This window comes from Belonocnema kinseyi, chromosome 5, assembly GCF_010883055.1.
Source record: "Belonocnema kinseyi isolate 2016_QV_RU_SX_M_011 chromosome 5, B_treatae_v1, whole genome shotgun sequence".
In the NCBI taxonomy this organism is placed as follows: domain Eukaryota; kingdom Metazoa; phylum Arthropoda; class Insecta; order Hymenoptera; family Cynipidae; genus Belonocnema; species Belonocnema kinseyi.
Window position 1 is genome coordinate 3,191,673 of NC_046661.1, and position 19,329 is coordinate 3,211,001.

Consider the following 19,329-nt stretch of genomic DNA (forward strand, 5'->3'; position numbering starts at 1 on the left):
ACAGGATTATTCTGGGTACAGCACATAGAGTTGCAAATGGAAGAGACCCTCTTCCTAAAATGGTCAGGAATCACGAAGAAGTGGGCAAAGGAGCGTTTCTGTTCAAAGCAGCGGAGGAGGCTGCTGAAGCACTCGGACTTGAATTCAGTATTAGGGGTGAGCAAAATGCATCAAATCTTATCTATCTCGAGTGCTCAATCCTGAAAGCCCGGATTAAGGAAGCACAAGAGAAAAACTTTCGTGAACAGCTCCTAGATAAGAGGATGCACGGTATCTTCCACAGAAATGTGAAGGTTCAGTCAATGTCTTGTGAGCTAACGTTTGCTTTCCTTAAATCGCCCGCATTGAAGTCTGGTACAGAGGGTTTCATTTTTGCATGCCAAGACGGAGTCATTTCCACCTTAACATACCGTCGCCACATTTTGAGCCAAGACATTCCCGATGATAGCTGCAGGGCGTGCCATGCACACCCCGAGGATTTAGCTTACATACTATCTAGTTGTCCAACACACGCGGGAACGTCCTACATTCAAAGGCACAATGCGGCACTAAGAGTACTTTATTACCATCTCTGTCACTCCTACGGCATTCACCTTAATATCGCTCCTCTAAATGCTCCTAGGGAAATTGAGTCAATTGTCGAGAATGGGAAGTGCCGTATATACTGGAACTTTATATTCTCGACAATTGTTTCTGTTGCTCACTCGAGGCCTGACATGGTTCTTCTTGACTTCGAGAAGCGAACCATGTTCGTTATCGAATTTTCGGCACCAGCTGACAAAAACATGATAACCAAGGAGAATGAAAAGAAAGATAGGTATCGAGACCTTATAAGGGAGTTGTAACGATTGTACCCGGAATATTCTGTTAAACTGATCGTCCTTATCGTCGGCGCTCTTGGAGGTGCCAAGCTTTCACTTGCTAATAGCCTAAAAAGCATCCCTGCGTGTCAACAATATGCTAGAACACTTGCGGGAAAAATGCAGAAGGCGGTTGTCCTTGGGTCGCTCCGTGTTCTTAGGGTCCACGAGGCTTTTGCTGGATCGTCGTATTGATTCCTTTACAGACTGTAACCACCTATCTCACGGTTGGGAGACGTGGTTATGGCTGAAATTTTAACCGCGATTTCGCTGGAAGTTGGTGCAATTTTTCAGATTAGGACCCGCTCCCGGCGAAATCCTGCGGTTGTCCTTATGACAAATTTTTAATTATATATATTTCTATTGTGCGAAATTGAGTATGAAGAAGAGAAATAAAATTCGGAGAAGAAAACTGTGTAACTTGTGTAGATGCAAAAATGTAGCTTCGTGTGTCGACAGGATTAGAAAAATGAGAATTATCTGATATTATTGGTTGTGGTGCAAAACCAAGTATATGAGATACTTTTTCACATATTACAAGAAAATGACGACCTTTCATCTCACAATCGTGTTGACAAGTTTTTTCGATTTTGACATAATAATATTTGTCTTTTTGGAAAATTCAGCCTACTTGTTTCTCAAGCAATCGAGGCCTGATTGATCGCTCGGACGAGATCGTTTACCTGTGGGTACACACTAGGTCGAAACTCGGAGACAATGGGCCATTCGTAGATTTATCTTTGAGGGCCTCAATCCAAGCGTATTTACTCAACACGTCAATGACAACCAGTAGATACTGGTGTCCATAGTTAGAATCTTTTAAATGTTTTAAATCAACTTAATCTGCTTCCATAAATCATCTATATTTGATATATCGTAATTTATTCTTCTGAAACATTGATGAATTGGTATATGTAGATTATATGAGTCTTGAAATTTTAAACAATTAACCACCTTTGCACGTGAGACTCTGCCACGCACAGCGTTTGCATAATTTTTTCATAATTTTTCATGCACTGGATTAACCACACCACATAAACTGAAAGAGATTGTTATCATGAATAGTAGTTTAATACAGGTCAATAAAGAGGGTGGCGGTACTCTGGAGCTAAGATATTTTACAGACAATCTCGGTGGTGACAAAACATTCAGGATAGTATCTTTTGTAGGCAAATTCCACCACAGTTGTGTGTCTAAGTATGTATGGCAAGCACGACTCGATTTCTATTCCGAGATAGTTAATCGGTCTCCCTAGGTACCTGTTGTACACACCCGGGCCAGACTGCAGTCTATACGGTAACCCTCATAATGATCATCATGATACTCGTATTGTATTATGCGTGCCGACCTAATAAAGATTGCCATGTATTTGCACTGTATATAAACTTTTTTGAGAATCACTTGGCTGTGGTTCTTGTTGTCTAACACTTTTACTTATGTTTCGACATTTTATCATTTGAGAGTAAACGCTGACGAAGGTTTCCATGAAAAACATGGAGGTGTGGCAAAGTTTCTAATTGGTCAGAATGTCATTTCCAATAGGGATTCTCAAAATGCAAAAAATGTCTACATTTCCCACTATTTTGGAATTTGCTTAAATATGATAGGTGTTTCTTGTAAACGCCTTTATGCTTCCACCAACGCATGAAAATTTGGTGTTTTTATATAGCCACCCTGCTCAGCTTTAAAGTTTCTCCTGACTAAGACCGTAACTAACTTCTCTGTAAAGACAATTTTATTGAGAACAAGTTCTTTATTCATGGCACCGTCATACATTAATTATAAATAAAGTTACATCTGGGTAACGGTACAAAAATAAGGTCAACAGCGTCAATTGTACAACAGTGAACTTTGACTTGTTATATTTTGTAGAAAAATCAGTAGAAACGAGGCGAAAAAAATCAGACGAATTCCTTGACATTTTCTGCAAATGTCGGTTTTAGAAAAACGAAAAAATTTAAATAATTGCAGCTTACAGAGTTAATTATAGAGGCAGACCTTATTTCCGCTCCAAATTGTGATAGAAACCTCAGCCAACGCTTGAGATAAGTAAAAAAATTCAAATAATACGATAACGTACGAATTAAAGTTTAAACATTATTCAATAATTTGCTATTAGCAATTATTTTTTCGACGTCTTTTTTCTTCTGCGCGCATAAGGGAAGTCATTTATGTCACTTTCAGGCAGGGATCACAATTCGACATGCTCCCTAGCTACCTGATTACTGGAATTTGGGGAAACTGAAAAACAGCCAAAGGCGTAGGAAACATGAATTTAACTTCTCATTCTGGCAGTTCCACTTTATAAAAATTATAAACTTTCAGAGGAAAATGAAACAAATTATTAGAGAAAAATTACATCTACTGTTAGTAATTTTGATGAAAATTTTAGTATCCGTTTTCTGAGGTGTTTGAAGAAAATTATGAAATAATAATTGTTGACAAATTCAAAAAAAGTAAGGACACTACAAATTGAAAATCCTTCTTTCTTTGTACTTCTATGACTGGTAATTTTAATGATATTACATTGTGTTCAAGAATGAGATTTAAATCAAGTTTTCGGGTACTGTAAATTTTATTCTTTCTATCGTTTCTTGGACAAATTTCAACTAAATTTATATCAAATGAAAAATAACACGGTCACACAAAAAAAGTGTGCGGATCTGGCAACAAGACACACGTATTCCTATGGATTTTGGGGCGCTGAATTCAAATTCGGTATCAAAAATCACCCATCACGTCAAGATTGAGCCATAACCTCAAAAATGACGAAAAATCATGCAGTGAGGGAAATAAATTTCAAAATAATGCCAGTGATGCAAATTTTCACTTCAAAAACATGTCGACAACTGTGAAGGATCAACCCTTGCCTGGTATCAACTTATTTAACATAACTTTACCCAACATAACCTGACTTCACCTAACCTGAATTAACTGAAATTTATTGAACTACACGTAAAGCTCTGGAAGCATATTTTCCCAGTAGCAAATGTGTGTTGCATCGAATGGGTCAACTCGAGCCTAACCTAGAAATAAATCTAACCTAGCCTAACCTAACCTCACGAAACACAATTAAACTGATTGTATTGTCCCGTTGTGTTTGCGGTACCGTTTGAATCAGCTTGGGCTTAACCTGCAAAGAGGTCAAGCCTATCCTAACCTAAAAAAACCTGACCTAACCTAACCTAACTTAATCTCACGTAACACAATTAAACTCATTGTGTTGTTCCGTTGTGTTTGCGGTACCGTTTCATTCAGCTTCGGCTTAACCTACATAGAGGTTGAACTTATACTAACCTAACAAAACCTGACCTGACCTAACCTAGCCGAATGAAATTCAACCACACGTGTAGCTATGTAAGCGTACGGTTCTCAGTCTTAAATGTGTGCTATATTTAATAGGTTAACTCGATCTTAACCTACGAATGAATCTAACTTAATAGAACCTAACGAAATTTTGCTTAACGAAACACAACTTAACTTAAGTGTTCCCGTTGTAACATTATTAAATTCATTTCATTGTACTACAGGTGGTTAAAAATTTAGACGCACATTGACGCAATGTCATTATTAATGTCTTTGATTTTGGTTTGTTGAACTCTGATTGCAATATGTTTCTCAATTAAGTCCTTTGGATAATGAATCAGAAGAAGGATATTCCTAACAATATTCAAATTTCTTGTGTGAAATGAATAATGGGACAAAATCTAATTTCCTAAAAACAAAAACCTCCAAATCTTTCATCACTAGTTCTGCTAAAATCGGAGAAATGACTAAACCTATGGGAGTAGCAGACTTCTGTCTCTAGAAAGATCCATTAAATTAAAAATAAATTGACTCCATAATAAAAAATATCCCTTCAATAAAATCTTTTTGACATAAACGAGTACGGGTTTTTATATTAGTCCATCTATTTAAAATTGCCTTTTTAACTAATTCAAGGGGTATACTCGGGAACATTACAATGACATCCAAAGAAATCATGACATGGTCATCTGGAACCCTTTTTTGAATGATACTTTTTTGAAATTCCCAGCTATTTTTGACATTGTATTTAGAAGTTGTGATAGAGTCCTCGAGAATCAAATTAAAATTTTGTTCTAAAAATTTGGTGGGACTATTAATAGTTGAAATAACTATTCTTAACTTATATAATTATTTAATTTATATATTTATTTAATTATATTTATTTAATTATTCTTAACTTATCTTTCTCAACCCATAACATCTTGCAAGAACCGTGTCTTCAGTGTTAATATCAGTCCATCTTATATCCTTTCCCAGAAGTCCTTTCTTTCTCCAATTGTCAAGCATCTTAAAAGTGTCTCTTTTTAATTTTTTTAACGGATATAATTCGATTTTTTCATGCAAACAGTAATACTGCCTTTATCAGCATTCATGCAAACCACATCAGGGTTGCTTCTAAGAAACTCTTTCGTCATCATGAAACCTTTAGAAATTCTACGATCAATATAACTGATATGCAAACTATTTTTGGGTGCCTTTTTTTTTATTTTTTTTTTGTTTTTTTTTTCAGATTACAATAGGGGTTTTTTTCGGATTACAATAGGGTATTTTTGGTTTTCGTTTATTCGTTGTGGTCCAAATTTGGTCGTTGGATTCTTGTTGTGCTTAACAGGATTTTGCATAAATCTAGAAAAATTATTCTAAAAAAATCCTTTTTCAGCAAACATTATTGATCGTCAACGAAACGAAAAAGTGTTTAAGAATAGTTTTACTTTCAACTATAAGTTGTCGTATTTTGAATGAAAAGAAAAAGGAAACATATTAATTTTTAATGAAACAGTTGTGATTTTTAACCAAAATGTTGCGAAATTCACCTAAATATGTGAATCTTTGACAAGAAGAAAAAACGACTTTTCAACATATTTTCTATTAAGAATAAACTGTCGTATAAAGATTTAAAAAAAACTAGGAATAGAAAAATTTCATAACTGTTTTATTATTTTTATTATTTGTGTATTGTCAAAAAATGTTCAAGCTGGTTATTAAACATAATTTGTCCTAAGCTGCGCTTGTAAAAGCATTATTTGGCTCCATTTCAATATTGACACTAAAGAAAAACAGGTTTACTCCAAAAATAACTGCGCAAAAGAATGTGTGACTGAAAACACTCTGGAAAATAAAGTATGGCCGAATATTTGTATGATTATAAACAAAAATCTTGAAAAAATCGCTATCAATGTCTCTTACATCGCCATTTTGTTTCTTCGATTTCATTCATATCGATTATGGCAGGTATTCGATTGCACTGACATCGATTTCGAACCAAACATCATTTGAAACAAAGCAATTAAGTGTGGTTATATTTTTTCGTGAGATCTACAAAAATCATTGTTATCATTGGCAGATGCTGACATTCACTAATGACATTTTTTCAAATATATAATGACATTTAATTATTTTGATTCAGTCAAGTATTAGTGCAATCGAATGCTTACTATCGATTGGGTTTATGCTTAGTTCCTTTTTTAATAAACCTTTTTTTTTATTGTTGATATGAAAATCGATAAAAGTGACGCTTCTTTTGGCTTTTCATCATTTAGTTAAGCGCAGTGCAATTTAAATTTCATGGTGTATTATTTTTGCCATACAAAGAAGGAATTTAATCAATTACTTATTGTAGTGATTACAAATGAGAATTGGGCAAATTGTATATTATAAATTTGGAATATTTAGATATGATAATGTGCAACAATAATGTACGTGATGTACGAAAGTCAAAAAGGTATTCTGAGTTATGAAATTTCCCTATTTCTACGTTTTTAGGAATCATCTTTGCTGTATTCAATAGGAATCAATATGATCTCTGCAATTTAAAAGTCTTGGAAGATAAAAATAAATTATTTTAACAAAAATGTATATTGTTTTATTTCATTCGGAAAGAAATTGGATAAATTCGGAAAGAGTAAAGTGGGTAGTCGTTCGGAAATAAATCAGAAATGGCTACATTCGGAAAGAAATCGGAAAGAAGTCGGAGAGTGGGATATTCGGAAAGAAATCGGAAATATTCATGGGGCAGCTTGAGGTTCGAAGAGAAATCGGAAGTAAAGTTCCCATACAATTCCGAAAGGATCAGAAAGAAACCTCTTTCCCAACCCTTTCCGAAATCTTTCCGAATCTTTCCGACGCGGTCTTTCCGAAACCTTTCCGTTTCTTCCGCTAAAGTAAGGGTACTTTGTAGAGGCTCCTTTCGAATCCTTCGGTATGGCAGGGTTGACATCCCGAGATGTTTTCGAATATCATAAGAAATTGCTTGGCCACAAAGAGTTTTGTTTTTAATGGATTTAAAGCGCTAACTTAAAAATATGATTCCGATCAACTCCTTTTAACTCGATGTGTATTTGAATTCTTGAGAGTTTTCCAACAAAAAAATACCTACTTTTAGAAAATTTTAACTTGCTACCTTCTCCCTTTCCATCCTTCTTATAATAATTATATTATAGTAATTATAAAAAATAAGAATGAACAAAAGTATCGATCATTGTAAATAACTATTTAATAATTTTCCATCACATTACCCTAAAAAATTAAGGGAAAGTATTTTAGAGTAATTCAAAAATAATAACTATTATTTTGTATGTCGTGCGCACTGCAATATATAATTTGATTTATTTAGTACTTTTCCACTTGACGTCAATCTCATTTTATTTGATACACATATGCCACTTTTTGTCAGCAGGAAGAGGTTATGAAACACATAAGCTAACATCATAGTTAATTGTAATTTCCTTTACTTAATTTAAAAATTATAATACCATTTTTCAGAATTGAAATATTTCTATACTTGAAAATTACAATAAATTTTAATTCAAATATTTTACATTTTAAAATCACTAAAATTTGCCGCCTTAATTATCCAAGATGGAGAAATTAAGCGGTGGGCTCTGATTTCCTCAATGTTTTTTACTTGCGCGTGGCTAGACCATGTATTTATTGGATCATGGCCTAGACTCTCGTACTCGTACAGGTAAAACCATTCTCTCAGTCTCTCACTCGACTACTCGGGAAAAAAGTCGTTAGTCGCAAGCTTTACAGCGAGAGCGACGCGAATGCTGCATCGTTATTGATTCGATTGAGTATCTACTCCCTGTGATAAGAAGTGTTAAATCATATTTTCTTGTCGGACGTCAGTAAAAATTATTCATTTATTTTGGAAAATTCAGCCAAGTTGTGACCAAAAGTTTCAGTCAGAAAGCCTTCATCGAATGAACGGTAGGTACATCATGTTTGCTCACTAATGAAAAACAAATGTCTCGTGTTTTGTTTATGTTTACATTTTCATCGTTAACATCAAAAGAGTGTTCCAGTTCACAAATACAAAAATAATTACCTCGATAATTAAAATTATTAGAAAAGCAATTTCTTTACAAAAAAATCCTTTTTTTTGCTATACTTAAATCCGTTTTTGACCATCAAATAAATCATGATTTTACTTTTTTTCTCATTACAAGAAAATAAACGGTGAGGTATCAGACCAAATTTTATTTCTCCCAGCATTTATTTTCCACAAAAATTTGAACATAGAAGTACGAGTTCATGAGTTACAAGTCCACGTAATTAGGTATTTTCACTTCAATCAACAGCTAACTTCACTTCGTAGATTGCTGAGGGGAAAACAAGGGACCAAATGCATGGAAAAAAATGTTATTTATGTAATATATTCGTAATTAATAACCATTCTAAATTTATGATTTCATTAAATAGTAATTAAAATATAAAAACTATTTTTCAAGTACACTTATACAGAAAAAATTAGTTTTTACGAAGATATTAGCAAAATAGGGCAAAAATGAACTAAATCCCATGCATTTGACCCTTTGTTTTCCCCTCAGGAATCTACGACGTGAAGTTAGCTGTTGATTAAAGTAATAATACCTAATATAAAATCGGTGGAGTCTGCATTGCCGGCGCCGGAAAGATTGTTGGTTGCAGGCTGCTTTTCGCGAACAGCAAAATACGAAGTGAAAGCGAATTACGTATACAGTCATGCGAATACCTGAAAATATAATTTTCAAGGTCAAAACTGATAAAAATCAGGTTTGTAAAAAGAAAAATCAAAATACTCGAAAAGAGGGCTCTGTTCATATTCTAGGAGTGATATGAAAAATGAGCGGGACTGTTAGGTGGGTGTGAGGTTTTGAATGGGGGCGGGTGTCACCGAATGCAAATACTCCAAAAAGTGGTATAAAAATCCATAAAAAAGATTATGTATAAAAAGTAGGTGACAAGAAAAACCTTACAGTAACGGTAAAAATAAATAATTCCTAAGCCGAGAGCCTAGGTAAACAATCAATTCTTCGATTAAATTACAAGCATTATGTACAATAAAGTATATGATATTATTTGTGACAAATCACAGGAATGCATTCTAGCCTCGCCACAAGACGTTGGCTAGAGATAGAGGCCAAAATTATTCATGTGACCAATCGCAGGGGTGCCTTCCCCCTACGTGACGTTGAGAAAGCGGTAGGGGTGCGACCTTAAATTATTTCTTCGACCAGTCACTTGGGTGCCTTCCCGCTCGCACGTGGCGTTGGAAAATGATTAGTGGTGCGACCTTAAATTATTTCTTTGACCAGTTACAGGAATCCCTACCCGCCCCCGTAAGGCGTTGGTAAACGGCTAGGGGTGCGGCCTTACATTATGTATGTGACCAGTCACAGGGATGCCTTCACGCCCCACGCGGCGTTCGAAAAGGGGTAGGGGTGCGACCTTGAATTATTTCCTGGACCAGTCACAGGGTTGCCTTCCATCCCCCACGTGGCGTTGGAAAAGGGGTAGGGGTGCGACCTTGAATTATTTCCTTGACCAGTCACAGGGTTCCCTACCCGTCCCAAAAGGTGTTGGAAAAGGGCTAGGGTTGCGACCTTACAATGTGTATGTGACCAGCCACAGGAGTTCCTTCCCGCCTCCACGCGGCGTTGGAAAAGGGGTAGGGCTGCCACTTTACAATATTTCTGTGACCAGTCACAGGGTTGCCTTCCCACCTCCACGTAGCGTTGGAAAAGGGGTAGGGGTGCGACCTTAATATATTTATTTGACCAGTCACAGGGAACCCCACCCGCCCTCAAAAGGCGTTGGAAAAGGGCTAGGCGTACGACCTTACATTATGTATGTGATCAGTCACAGGGGTGCCTTCCCGTCCCCACGCGGCTTTGGAAAATGGATAAGGGTGCGACCTTAAATTATTTCCTTGACCAGTCACAGGGTTCTCTACCCGCCCCCAAAAAGTGTTGGAAAAGGGCTAGGGGTGCGACCTTACAATGTTATGTGACCAGCCACAGGGATGCCTTCCCGCCCCCACACGGCGTTGGAAAATGCGTAGGGCTGCCACTTTACAATATTTCTGTGACCAGTCACAGGGGTGCCTTCCCACCCCCACGCGGGTTTGGAAAAGTGATAGGGGTGCGACCTTAAATTATTTCCTTGTCCAGTCACAGGGTTCCGTACCCGCCCGCAAAAGGTGTAGGAAAAGAGCTAGGGGTGCGACCTTACAATATTTCTGTGACCAGTCACAGGAGTGGCGTTGGAATAGTGGTAGGGGAGCGAACTTAAATTATTTCTTTGATCAATTACAGGGGTGCCTTCTCGCTCCCATGTTGCGTTGGGAAAGGGGTAGGGGTGCGGCCGTACTTTATGTCTGTGACCAGTCACAGGGGTTCTTCCCTACCCGCCTCCAAAAGGCGTTGGAAAAGGTGTAGGGGTGCGACCTTAAATGATTTCTGTGACCAATAACAGGGGTGCCTTCTCGCCCCCACTTGGTGTTGGAAGAGGGGTGAGGGTGCGACCTTACATTATTTTTGTGACTAGACACAAGGATGCCTTCCTACCCCCACAAGATGTTAGAAGGGGTAGGGGTGTGACCAAAATTATTTCTGTGACCAGTCACAGGGGTGAATTTCTGCCCCCTCACCCCCACGCGACGTCAGTACTAATTCTTGAGTCGCAAATCGACGATAATATGTGATTTATACATAGAACGTTTCGTTAAACGCGTAAAAAACCAAAAACTATCAAAAGAACTCTTCAATTACATGGCCTTACTGTAAAATGCATAAAAGTACCTTTCGTATGCTTGAAATATGCTTTTTGCCGGTACAGATAGTGTATATAATCTTCGTAAATACAATTGTAATTTTTAAAAGTTTTAACACTGAACATTATATTTGTAGGTGTTTTCATGTCCATTTTGGTAATCAGCGCATCAAAATACATCAGTGTACGGTTTCAAAAAATTCAAAAAAAAAAAAAGGAAAAGAAAAAAAAGCCCGTAACATGCAATCTTGCCGGCGTCGCTAACTAACAATGTTACCGGCGCCGGCAGGCTAGCCACTACGGATAAAGTCTGAAAAGTCGGTAATGATGAAACAAAATTAATCAATATCAAAAAGATGTCGCCGCAAATGTTTCTTGAATTAAATAATTTTAAATATTAATAAAAATCTAAATTTCCAAATGTTTCATTTTCTAAACTTTTTTTGTGTGAGGAAAATGCATTTTTTAAATAAATCTGGACAATTGACGTTCAGATTATGTAAGGGAAATTTGTTTGGAATTAGTTTTTTTTTCTGACAAAAACAGATCAAACTTACGAATTTGGCCAAATGTAGGTTATCTTAGGGATTTCTCGTAAAAATTTGATATTTCAGAACAGAAGCAGTTGGGTCTTATAAAGCAATTGGAATGGAATATCTTACAATATTTAACAATTGGCTCTTGTGGGATACTTACAAATGCACACAATTTAAGGTTATGTTAGGAAAGTCAAGTCGGATTGAGTTGTTTCTTAATAAAAACAGATCGTTTAGAAAACTTATAAATTAGTATAATTTAAGGTTATGGTCAACGATTTTCGATGGAATCGGAAATTTTTCAAAAGGGGCAGTTAAGTCTTTTCGAACATTTAGAAATTTTAACCAATTGAGGTTATATTATGGAATTTTTGTCGAGTTTAAGAATTTGTCATCAGAAAACGATAGGGTACCTTTTCACGGAGGTAGAATTAAAAAAAAACTGATGAATTAATTTGACACATCGAGTTCGTATCTAGGTTCCAGCCCCATGCATCGCTTCCACTTTTCTGTTTTCTTACGATCCGGAGGTGAACTTTCGGTCAAACTAATCCAACAGATGGCACCACAAAAAGTAGGTCTGACTTTTATTAAATTGCATTAAGAAAAAGCAAAAATAATTAAAAACTTGATGCTGTTTGCAAAAAAATAAAAGAAAATATATGAGGAAATAAGAGTAAATATTACGAATTATTTAAAAAAAAGAAAAAGTCATGAAAATATGTAGTTTAATATGAATAAAATTTAATTTTGAGATACATTTTTAAAGTAGTTCGAACTTCATATTTCTATGATTTATTTTTCTGATATTAATTTTATTATTTTTCCTAGTTAAGAAAAAATATTTATTGTTAAAATTATTAATGTAGCTATAATGAAAAAATTAATAATATTTAAGACCTCAATGACAAAAATATTTATATCATATACATGATCAGAAGAATTGATATAAAAAATATATCACTTATTTTCAATATAAATACAATAATAATTGAAATACGTAAGAGTGCAACTTAAGTTGCAAAGTAATGAATCTTTGCACCTTTAAAATCTTAACAATTTCAAGTTTTGAAGAAAATATTTTTTTAAAGTAATGGTAATTGGAATTAAAATGTTTGAGGGAATAATTTGGTAAAAAGTCAATGAAAAGACTAATAAATAAGAAAATGGATTTAATATTATTTAATATAATGTATATATTTATTTTAATTGAAGAGAACGTTATGTATACTATTTATACAGTTCAATCATTTATTTGTTGCTTAATCTTGCAAGCCTTTTTCTCGCTGCATTCAACCCCTAATCATTTTATTAATTAATTTTAATTTAAAGAAGATTGTGTATTAAATATTTAATTATATTATTGCAAACCTCATCTCTGAAACAAACAGACTATAAGCTATTAAACTCTATAAACAAACGTACTGTACGCATGACGCACAGTTGGAGGAAATTCACTTCTTTCATTCAGCTTAACGCTACGAACTAATAAATAAATATTTACTAATATATGATGAAATATAACAATTTAAATTTTTGTGAACAAAGTAGATAAACAAATTCAAAATTTTGGTCCTTTCGCATAGAATTTTTTTTTTGCACTGGAAATGTTTTAAGCTGTTGGACGAATGACTCCTAAAAAATGTAGCTTTGATAATATTTTGTAGAATATAACAACTTAAAATCTTAAATGTTTATAAACATTTTGCATAAACAATTTCTAAATGTTGGCAGTTTCTCTTGGTAAAAGTTGGGTTTTCAATCGTAATAAATTGAAAATTAATCATAACACTGCATGCTAAGATTCACTCAATACAAAATCTTTTGACAATAACCCACCGACTTGGCCATCAAAGAAAATTTAAATTTGATGAAACCTTAAGTTTAAATATTTCGTCACAAGAATTGTTCATAACAGTGGTTATTGTTAGCCTTTTCTAACATTTTTGTGACTGGCAGTCATTCGTCCAATAGCTTAAAACATTTCCAGTGCAAAAAAAAGTCTATGCCAACGGACTAACATTTTAAATTTGCTTACCTAATTTGTTTAAAAAATTTAAATTGTTATCTTTCATCTAATATTATTAAATATTTATCATTTTAACGAATACCCGAAGTCGTTCTGGCCATTGAAGGAAATTATAATTTGAAAAATCTCAAATTCTAATATTTTGCCAGAAAAATTGTTTATCACAGTGGTTATTATAAACTTTTAAATTATTTTTGTTATTAAATGTTATTCCTACATCATTGTGAAGCACTTTTAACAAAAAAATTTTTTTTACCGATAATAAGACTATTTGTCAATTTGTTCATAAACTTGTTTTATAACAAATAAATGGAATAATAAACAAATGATTTGTATCCTATGAGTCCCTAAACATTCATTTAAAACAATATAAAGTTTTCCTGATCAGTTAATAAAGCGTAAAAAATTGTTATGCACAAAATTTCAGTTTTTCCATACTTTAAGTGAAAAAATTATTAATAAAGAAATAGAGGAGACAAAAGTTCGGAGAGTCAAGATCTATAAAATGTAATGATCTTTAATTTGAAAGAAAAAATTCGAAGTCGAAAGAAAATTAAAGGCTCTTGACATTTTTGAATGAAAAAAGTGCATTTCCTCCAACTGTGCGTCATGAGTACAATACGTTTGTTTATAGAGTTTAATAGCTTATAGTCTGTTTATTTTAGAAATGAGATTTGGAAAAATATTAGAAAATATTTAATTCGCAATCTCCATTAAATTAAATTTTTCGAATGAAATTATTAGGGGTTGAATGCAGCGAGAAAAAACTTTCAAGATTAATCAACAAATACATGATTGAACTGTATAAATAGTATATATGACATTCGCTTCAATTTAAATAGATAGATTTATTTATTCTCTGCCTTTTACGGGTTTAAGGGCCTCTGCTCCCTTTACAGTACTTTACAAAGACCTCTTATACTACCTTAATAATACTTACTACCTGAATAATAAGATTATACTTATATTAAGTTATATGCTATCGCCTTTTCTTTACAATTATTCTCGAGATTTGCTAACTATAGAGTTTCCTCGGCTTCGGTTTCCTCTTACCATTTCCGTTAACATGAATCGATGTTTTCTGTATCTTTATTAATTTACTGTCCTTGCATAAATGTACGCGTTTGGCCTTTCCCTACAACATGCCCCTTACTTTCTCTCATTTCTTCCAGTGTTATCGTCCAGCTTGCCCCTTGTCCATTTCCATCCAAGATCCACCGTACCCTGTCATCCACACTCTCACCACCCGTTTCATCCCCCGTACATCTCTCTAAAACATTCCCCCATGATTCTATCTCGTAATAACAGACTTTACATCTTCTTTCCTCTTCAGCCATCCAGTACCTTCACTCTCTCATTCCTTCTCCCATCCTAAATCGTATAACGTGGTTCCATTTACTCTCCTTCTTTACCTTTCTTAAGTATTCTGGCTCTCCTTCAGACTTTATTACCTTATACCACCTGTTATACTTAGATTGCACAATTTTTTTCCATCTTTCACTCCGCTCTTTAGCTGTCAGTTCATTCTCTAACTCTTGCCATACTCTGACATCTGCTCTTATCTTGCATTCTCTTTTCCTCTGTTGTCTCTCTTCGTCCCACTTTGATCCTTCTGTGTTACCCCTATTCTCTTTGTTTACTACCTCCCGTAGACAAGATTGTGCTATCCTACTTCCCTCCTTCTTTTTAGCTTCTCCTCAAAGTTCCATGCTCTTTTCAATTGTCTCATAAACATTTTAAATCTACCTAATTCCTCCCTCAACGTGTATCCTGGACAGCTCCAGCTCACTCCCATTACCCATCTCAAGATGAAAGGGGTTCGTCCATCCTTGTAGAGCCCCGCATGCAAGCATAAGGCTGCATACTCTGAGAGGTCGCCCGGTATCCCAGAGTCACCGTTCTAGACACCTCACCCAGGTGCCATTGAGCTTTCGGCACGGTTTTCACACCTCCGCTTGGGGGTTAATTCCTTCGGGACCAGCCCTGGACAATTGTCCGCGACTGCCTATTTATTTTTGTAACCATATTCAGCAGAAACCCTTGATACAGGGACCCTCTATCCGCAACCCGAGGACGCGTTCGGTGTTTTTGTCATATTACAAATGTGTCAAGGATGTTATAAGAAGCGTTGCGGCATCGAGAATATAAAAAAAAATTGTTGCGCGAAGCAGGAGGCATTATAAAAGGGAGCATAGCGGGACCGGGGGACACTATAAAATATGTTTCAAGGTTTAAAAAAACATTGTGAAAATCACTGCAAAGGCGTCAAAATAACATAAGCGACATTACGGTTTCAGGGACATTTTAAAACAAAATACAGTTTGAACATTATAAGTAGCACAACAAAGGTGTCAAAATAATATAAACGGTAGGGCGGATTCGGTAACATTATAAAAGATAGAATTATTTTTGATGGCATCATAAAGAGATTTGAAAAAGACGATATAAACGGTATTGCGAGGTAGGCCACATTTTAACAGATAATACAAGGTAAAATTATTCCTAAAGCCATTATGAGTGAGTTACAAATAATTTAATCGGTAGTGTAGGAGCAAACAAAAAATCACTAAAAGATATGGCATAGTTTTAAGAGAGTAGGTAAGTTCAAGAGAATCGGTGTTTTCTAGCGAATCAACAATTTTATGGGGATCGGTAATTAAAAATCGGCAATTTCAAGAGAATCACAAACATGATAAAAATCTCAGGGGAGTCACAAAATTCAGAATGTGGGTCATCACTGACTCGAAAACAAATACAATTCATTTAAGGAATTTCGGCACTTCACATTATTTTAAATTTCTAAAGGTACATATTTAGATAAACACGAAATACAAGAAAAAGCAATAAAATGATAACATTAATGTATATAAATAATTGAATGCGATGATTTAGTCAAGGAGCACAAAAATCACATTTAAACAATTCCAACAAGATCGAATAATGAAAGTACTTGGCTAAACCATAACAGCAAATCAGATATCTTGGATGTGCTAGTAGAAATCGGCAACAGCACGTCGTGTTGCCACATTGGGTTTACAGAGGCTTATCAAGAATTTTTGCGCTTACCGGTGTATTAATTGAACGGTAGGAATCACATGGTCAGGGGAAGGGCTGGTGGGCGCGAACTTAATTTCAATAATTCGCAACAATCGGGAGAAGGATATCCTATGAGGTTCGCTTCCGACTAGTCTCTCTTATCGTCCTGTCATTTCTTCGTTAGTCCTTATCAGCCGCCGTTGGGGAAGAGAGAGATTCCGAACTCTTTCGCACGAGAGGGAGTAAGAGGCAAGAATCATCCCATTCATACTTTTCAGGGCTGGCAGTTTTCTGGTTTCTAGGTGGAGAACGAGGAACCCCTTTTCTCAGTACTGCAGGTGTGAAGTGGACTCTTCGATGCTCCCGATAAGAGAAAACAAAATGGCATAAAAAGCCAAGAAATGCCTGTCCACGACGGAAAGATTTACAACAATAATAGTATTTAGGCTAAGTTACCGATTCCCTTGTAGAATTTCGTAGTAACCTGCTGGTCGATCCTCACCAGGAACGTTCGTTGGATGTCAGACGACCAACAGAAATAACTTACTCGATCCTTATGAGTAGAATTATCGAATCTACTCTGGATATCAGAGGGATACTCCTTAACACACAAAAAACAATCAACTCTATCCTTAATAGCCGCATGATCTATTGTACTTGGATGTCCAAGTGATGTTCAAAAAGAATTTTTTTTGAATAATCCAGAAACTTATGTGGGGACCGGAGATGCGGAGATCTGATGAAGGTGAAGGTTGTGGTGGATCCAATCGATCGTTTGTGTTGGTGGCGAAAATGTGCAGGGCCTCTCCCTCGATACTGCGGAGTTAAGAAATTTAAACCTAAACCTAAACCTCGTATTTGGTAATGATTGATGTTTTTAATTGCCTAGAATTATTTTCTATAATCGGAGTAAAATTATACAAAGAGAATATAGAGAAGTTATATACTGAAGTATTTATGGATGTTTCTCAAAAAGTTGACCACTTTGGGGAGTGTAGTTTCTGAGAAAAAAGTTATTCGAACTGACTGAGATTTTTTTTATCTTATTGTACTAAGTATCAGGTAGCGGAAAATAAGCGTGGCTGCGAAAAAAATACATAAATTAATATTAAAAAATTATAACAATTTTGGGAATGGCTCACATATTCTGAACGTAGTGAAATCGTGCAAACTAATTACTTCTCAGTCAATTTACATAAAATTTGATAAAAATTTAATAAAATACAATGGTGTAACACCTTGTCATTCACTTTATGTTGCTTTTCTGGAAATTATTAAGAAAAAAACAGTATATGTACCATGATTTATTCAAATAAACATCAACTGATCTCAATAATCACCTTTACCTTCCGTTTTTGGGTAAGTCAAAATAACTTTTTTAATCCCGTTAGCACTTTTCTACACTTTCTCGTCAGAACAATTATTTTTCTATCACAATTGTTTATCCACTGCACCGTTGTGTATTTGAAGTCCGAAAATTGTTAGCGCTCCACGTTCCATCACGGAAAGTGTGACTAACCTCGAAACTCGCCACTGGGACCGACAGGACATCTGACGCACGAAAAATTTAATAATATTTCATGTTAGTGCGTATAAAAAATAATTAATTTTTAGAAAGGTCAAATTGACCATTTAATGCTCTATGGGGGAAATTGATTGAAGAATTATCCGAGTAACAAATCTCACCCAAATTTACATTGATTTTAATATTTTTAATTGTATGAAAACCAATTAAATATGGGAGTTATGTAAACCTGACAGAACAAAGTCATCAAATCATAATGTATCCTATTTCATAATTAAGGGCTCATTTAAGGCTAATTTAATGCCCCATTGCCGAATTTTCGGATATTCATTTTTCTAAATATACATGGTTCTATCAGCTTTACTTCAAGCCAGCAGCGCCACTCAAGGTATCGGTCAAAAATGATTATATCAAATTACCCCTTTTACAGGAATTTCCGGCTCATTTCCGGCTACAGGTATCCCTTTAAACCACTGTCCTACCTTCAAAATTAAAAAAGGGCCGCGAAGGGAAAAGGGCCAAAAACTTAATATTTTTTTTCTGACATTAATAAGGGCCTATTTAGGGCTCACTTTCTATCCAACTATGAATTTTAATTTTTAGCCCTTTGTATAAAATATGCAACGGTGCTAACAGCTTTTCTTTAAACCAGCAGCACTATTCGAGGAATGGGCTTGAAGTAAAGCTGGCAGAACCATGCATATTAAAAAAAATGAATAGCCGAAAATTCAGCAATGGGATATTAAATTAGCCCTAAATGAGCCTTTAATTATGAAGTAGGAGACATTATGATTTGATAACTTGGTTCTGTCAGGTTTACATAGCTAAATGTGGGTGGGACCGACCGGACATGAAAACGAAGGACAACTTTCAAATTTTTTTTAATAATCGATAAAACAATAATCGAAGTTAAAAATGTATTTTTGTATATTATTATGCATACTAATGATATAACTTAGGTTGCAGAGAGATAAATTACGGTAATAGTAGTTTAATGTTGATAAAATACGAGAAAACTCGTACTGCAGACACGGGACCGACAGGACATTTTTTATGGATTTTTATTTTTAGCTACAATTAGAAATAACTAAGATTCATCAAAATGATGCAGGTTTTTCTTCATGTTGAGCTCCTATTAAGATAATTTTTTGCGTTGCTCAACTCTTCTTTATTATTGATTGCAGAGCTTGGACACAAAATTGCCAACTTTTTGAGAATCGCTCTTATAAAATACTATAAAAATTGTAAAGAGAATATCAGACGGTTAAAAGAGGACTTTAAATA

General features: G+C 35.0%; 2 protein-coding genes across 5 annotated transcripts in view; both read left to right on the plus strand.

Annotated features, from left to right (window-relative positions):
- Positions 1 to 19,329, plus strand: part of LOC117172354 (synaptotagmin-10-like) — a 476,779-nt gene that overhangs the window by 351,087 nt on the left and 106,363 nt on the right. The window lies entirely within an intron of this gene.
- The window catches only part of LOC117172355 (growth arrest-specific protein 2-like), a 410,439-nt gene continuing 398,986 nt past the window's right edge, over positions 7,877 to 19,329 (plus strand). For all 4 annotated transcript variants that reach the window (XM_033360191.1, XM_033360192.1, XM_033360189.1 and 1 more), the window contains exon 1: positions 7,877 to 8,096. The gene's annotated coding sequence lies outside the window, so the exon portion shown is untranslated. The remainder of the gene's footprint in view (positions 8,097 to 19,329) is intronic.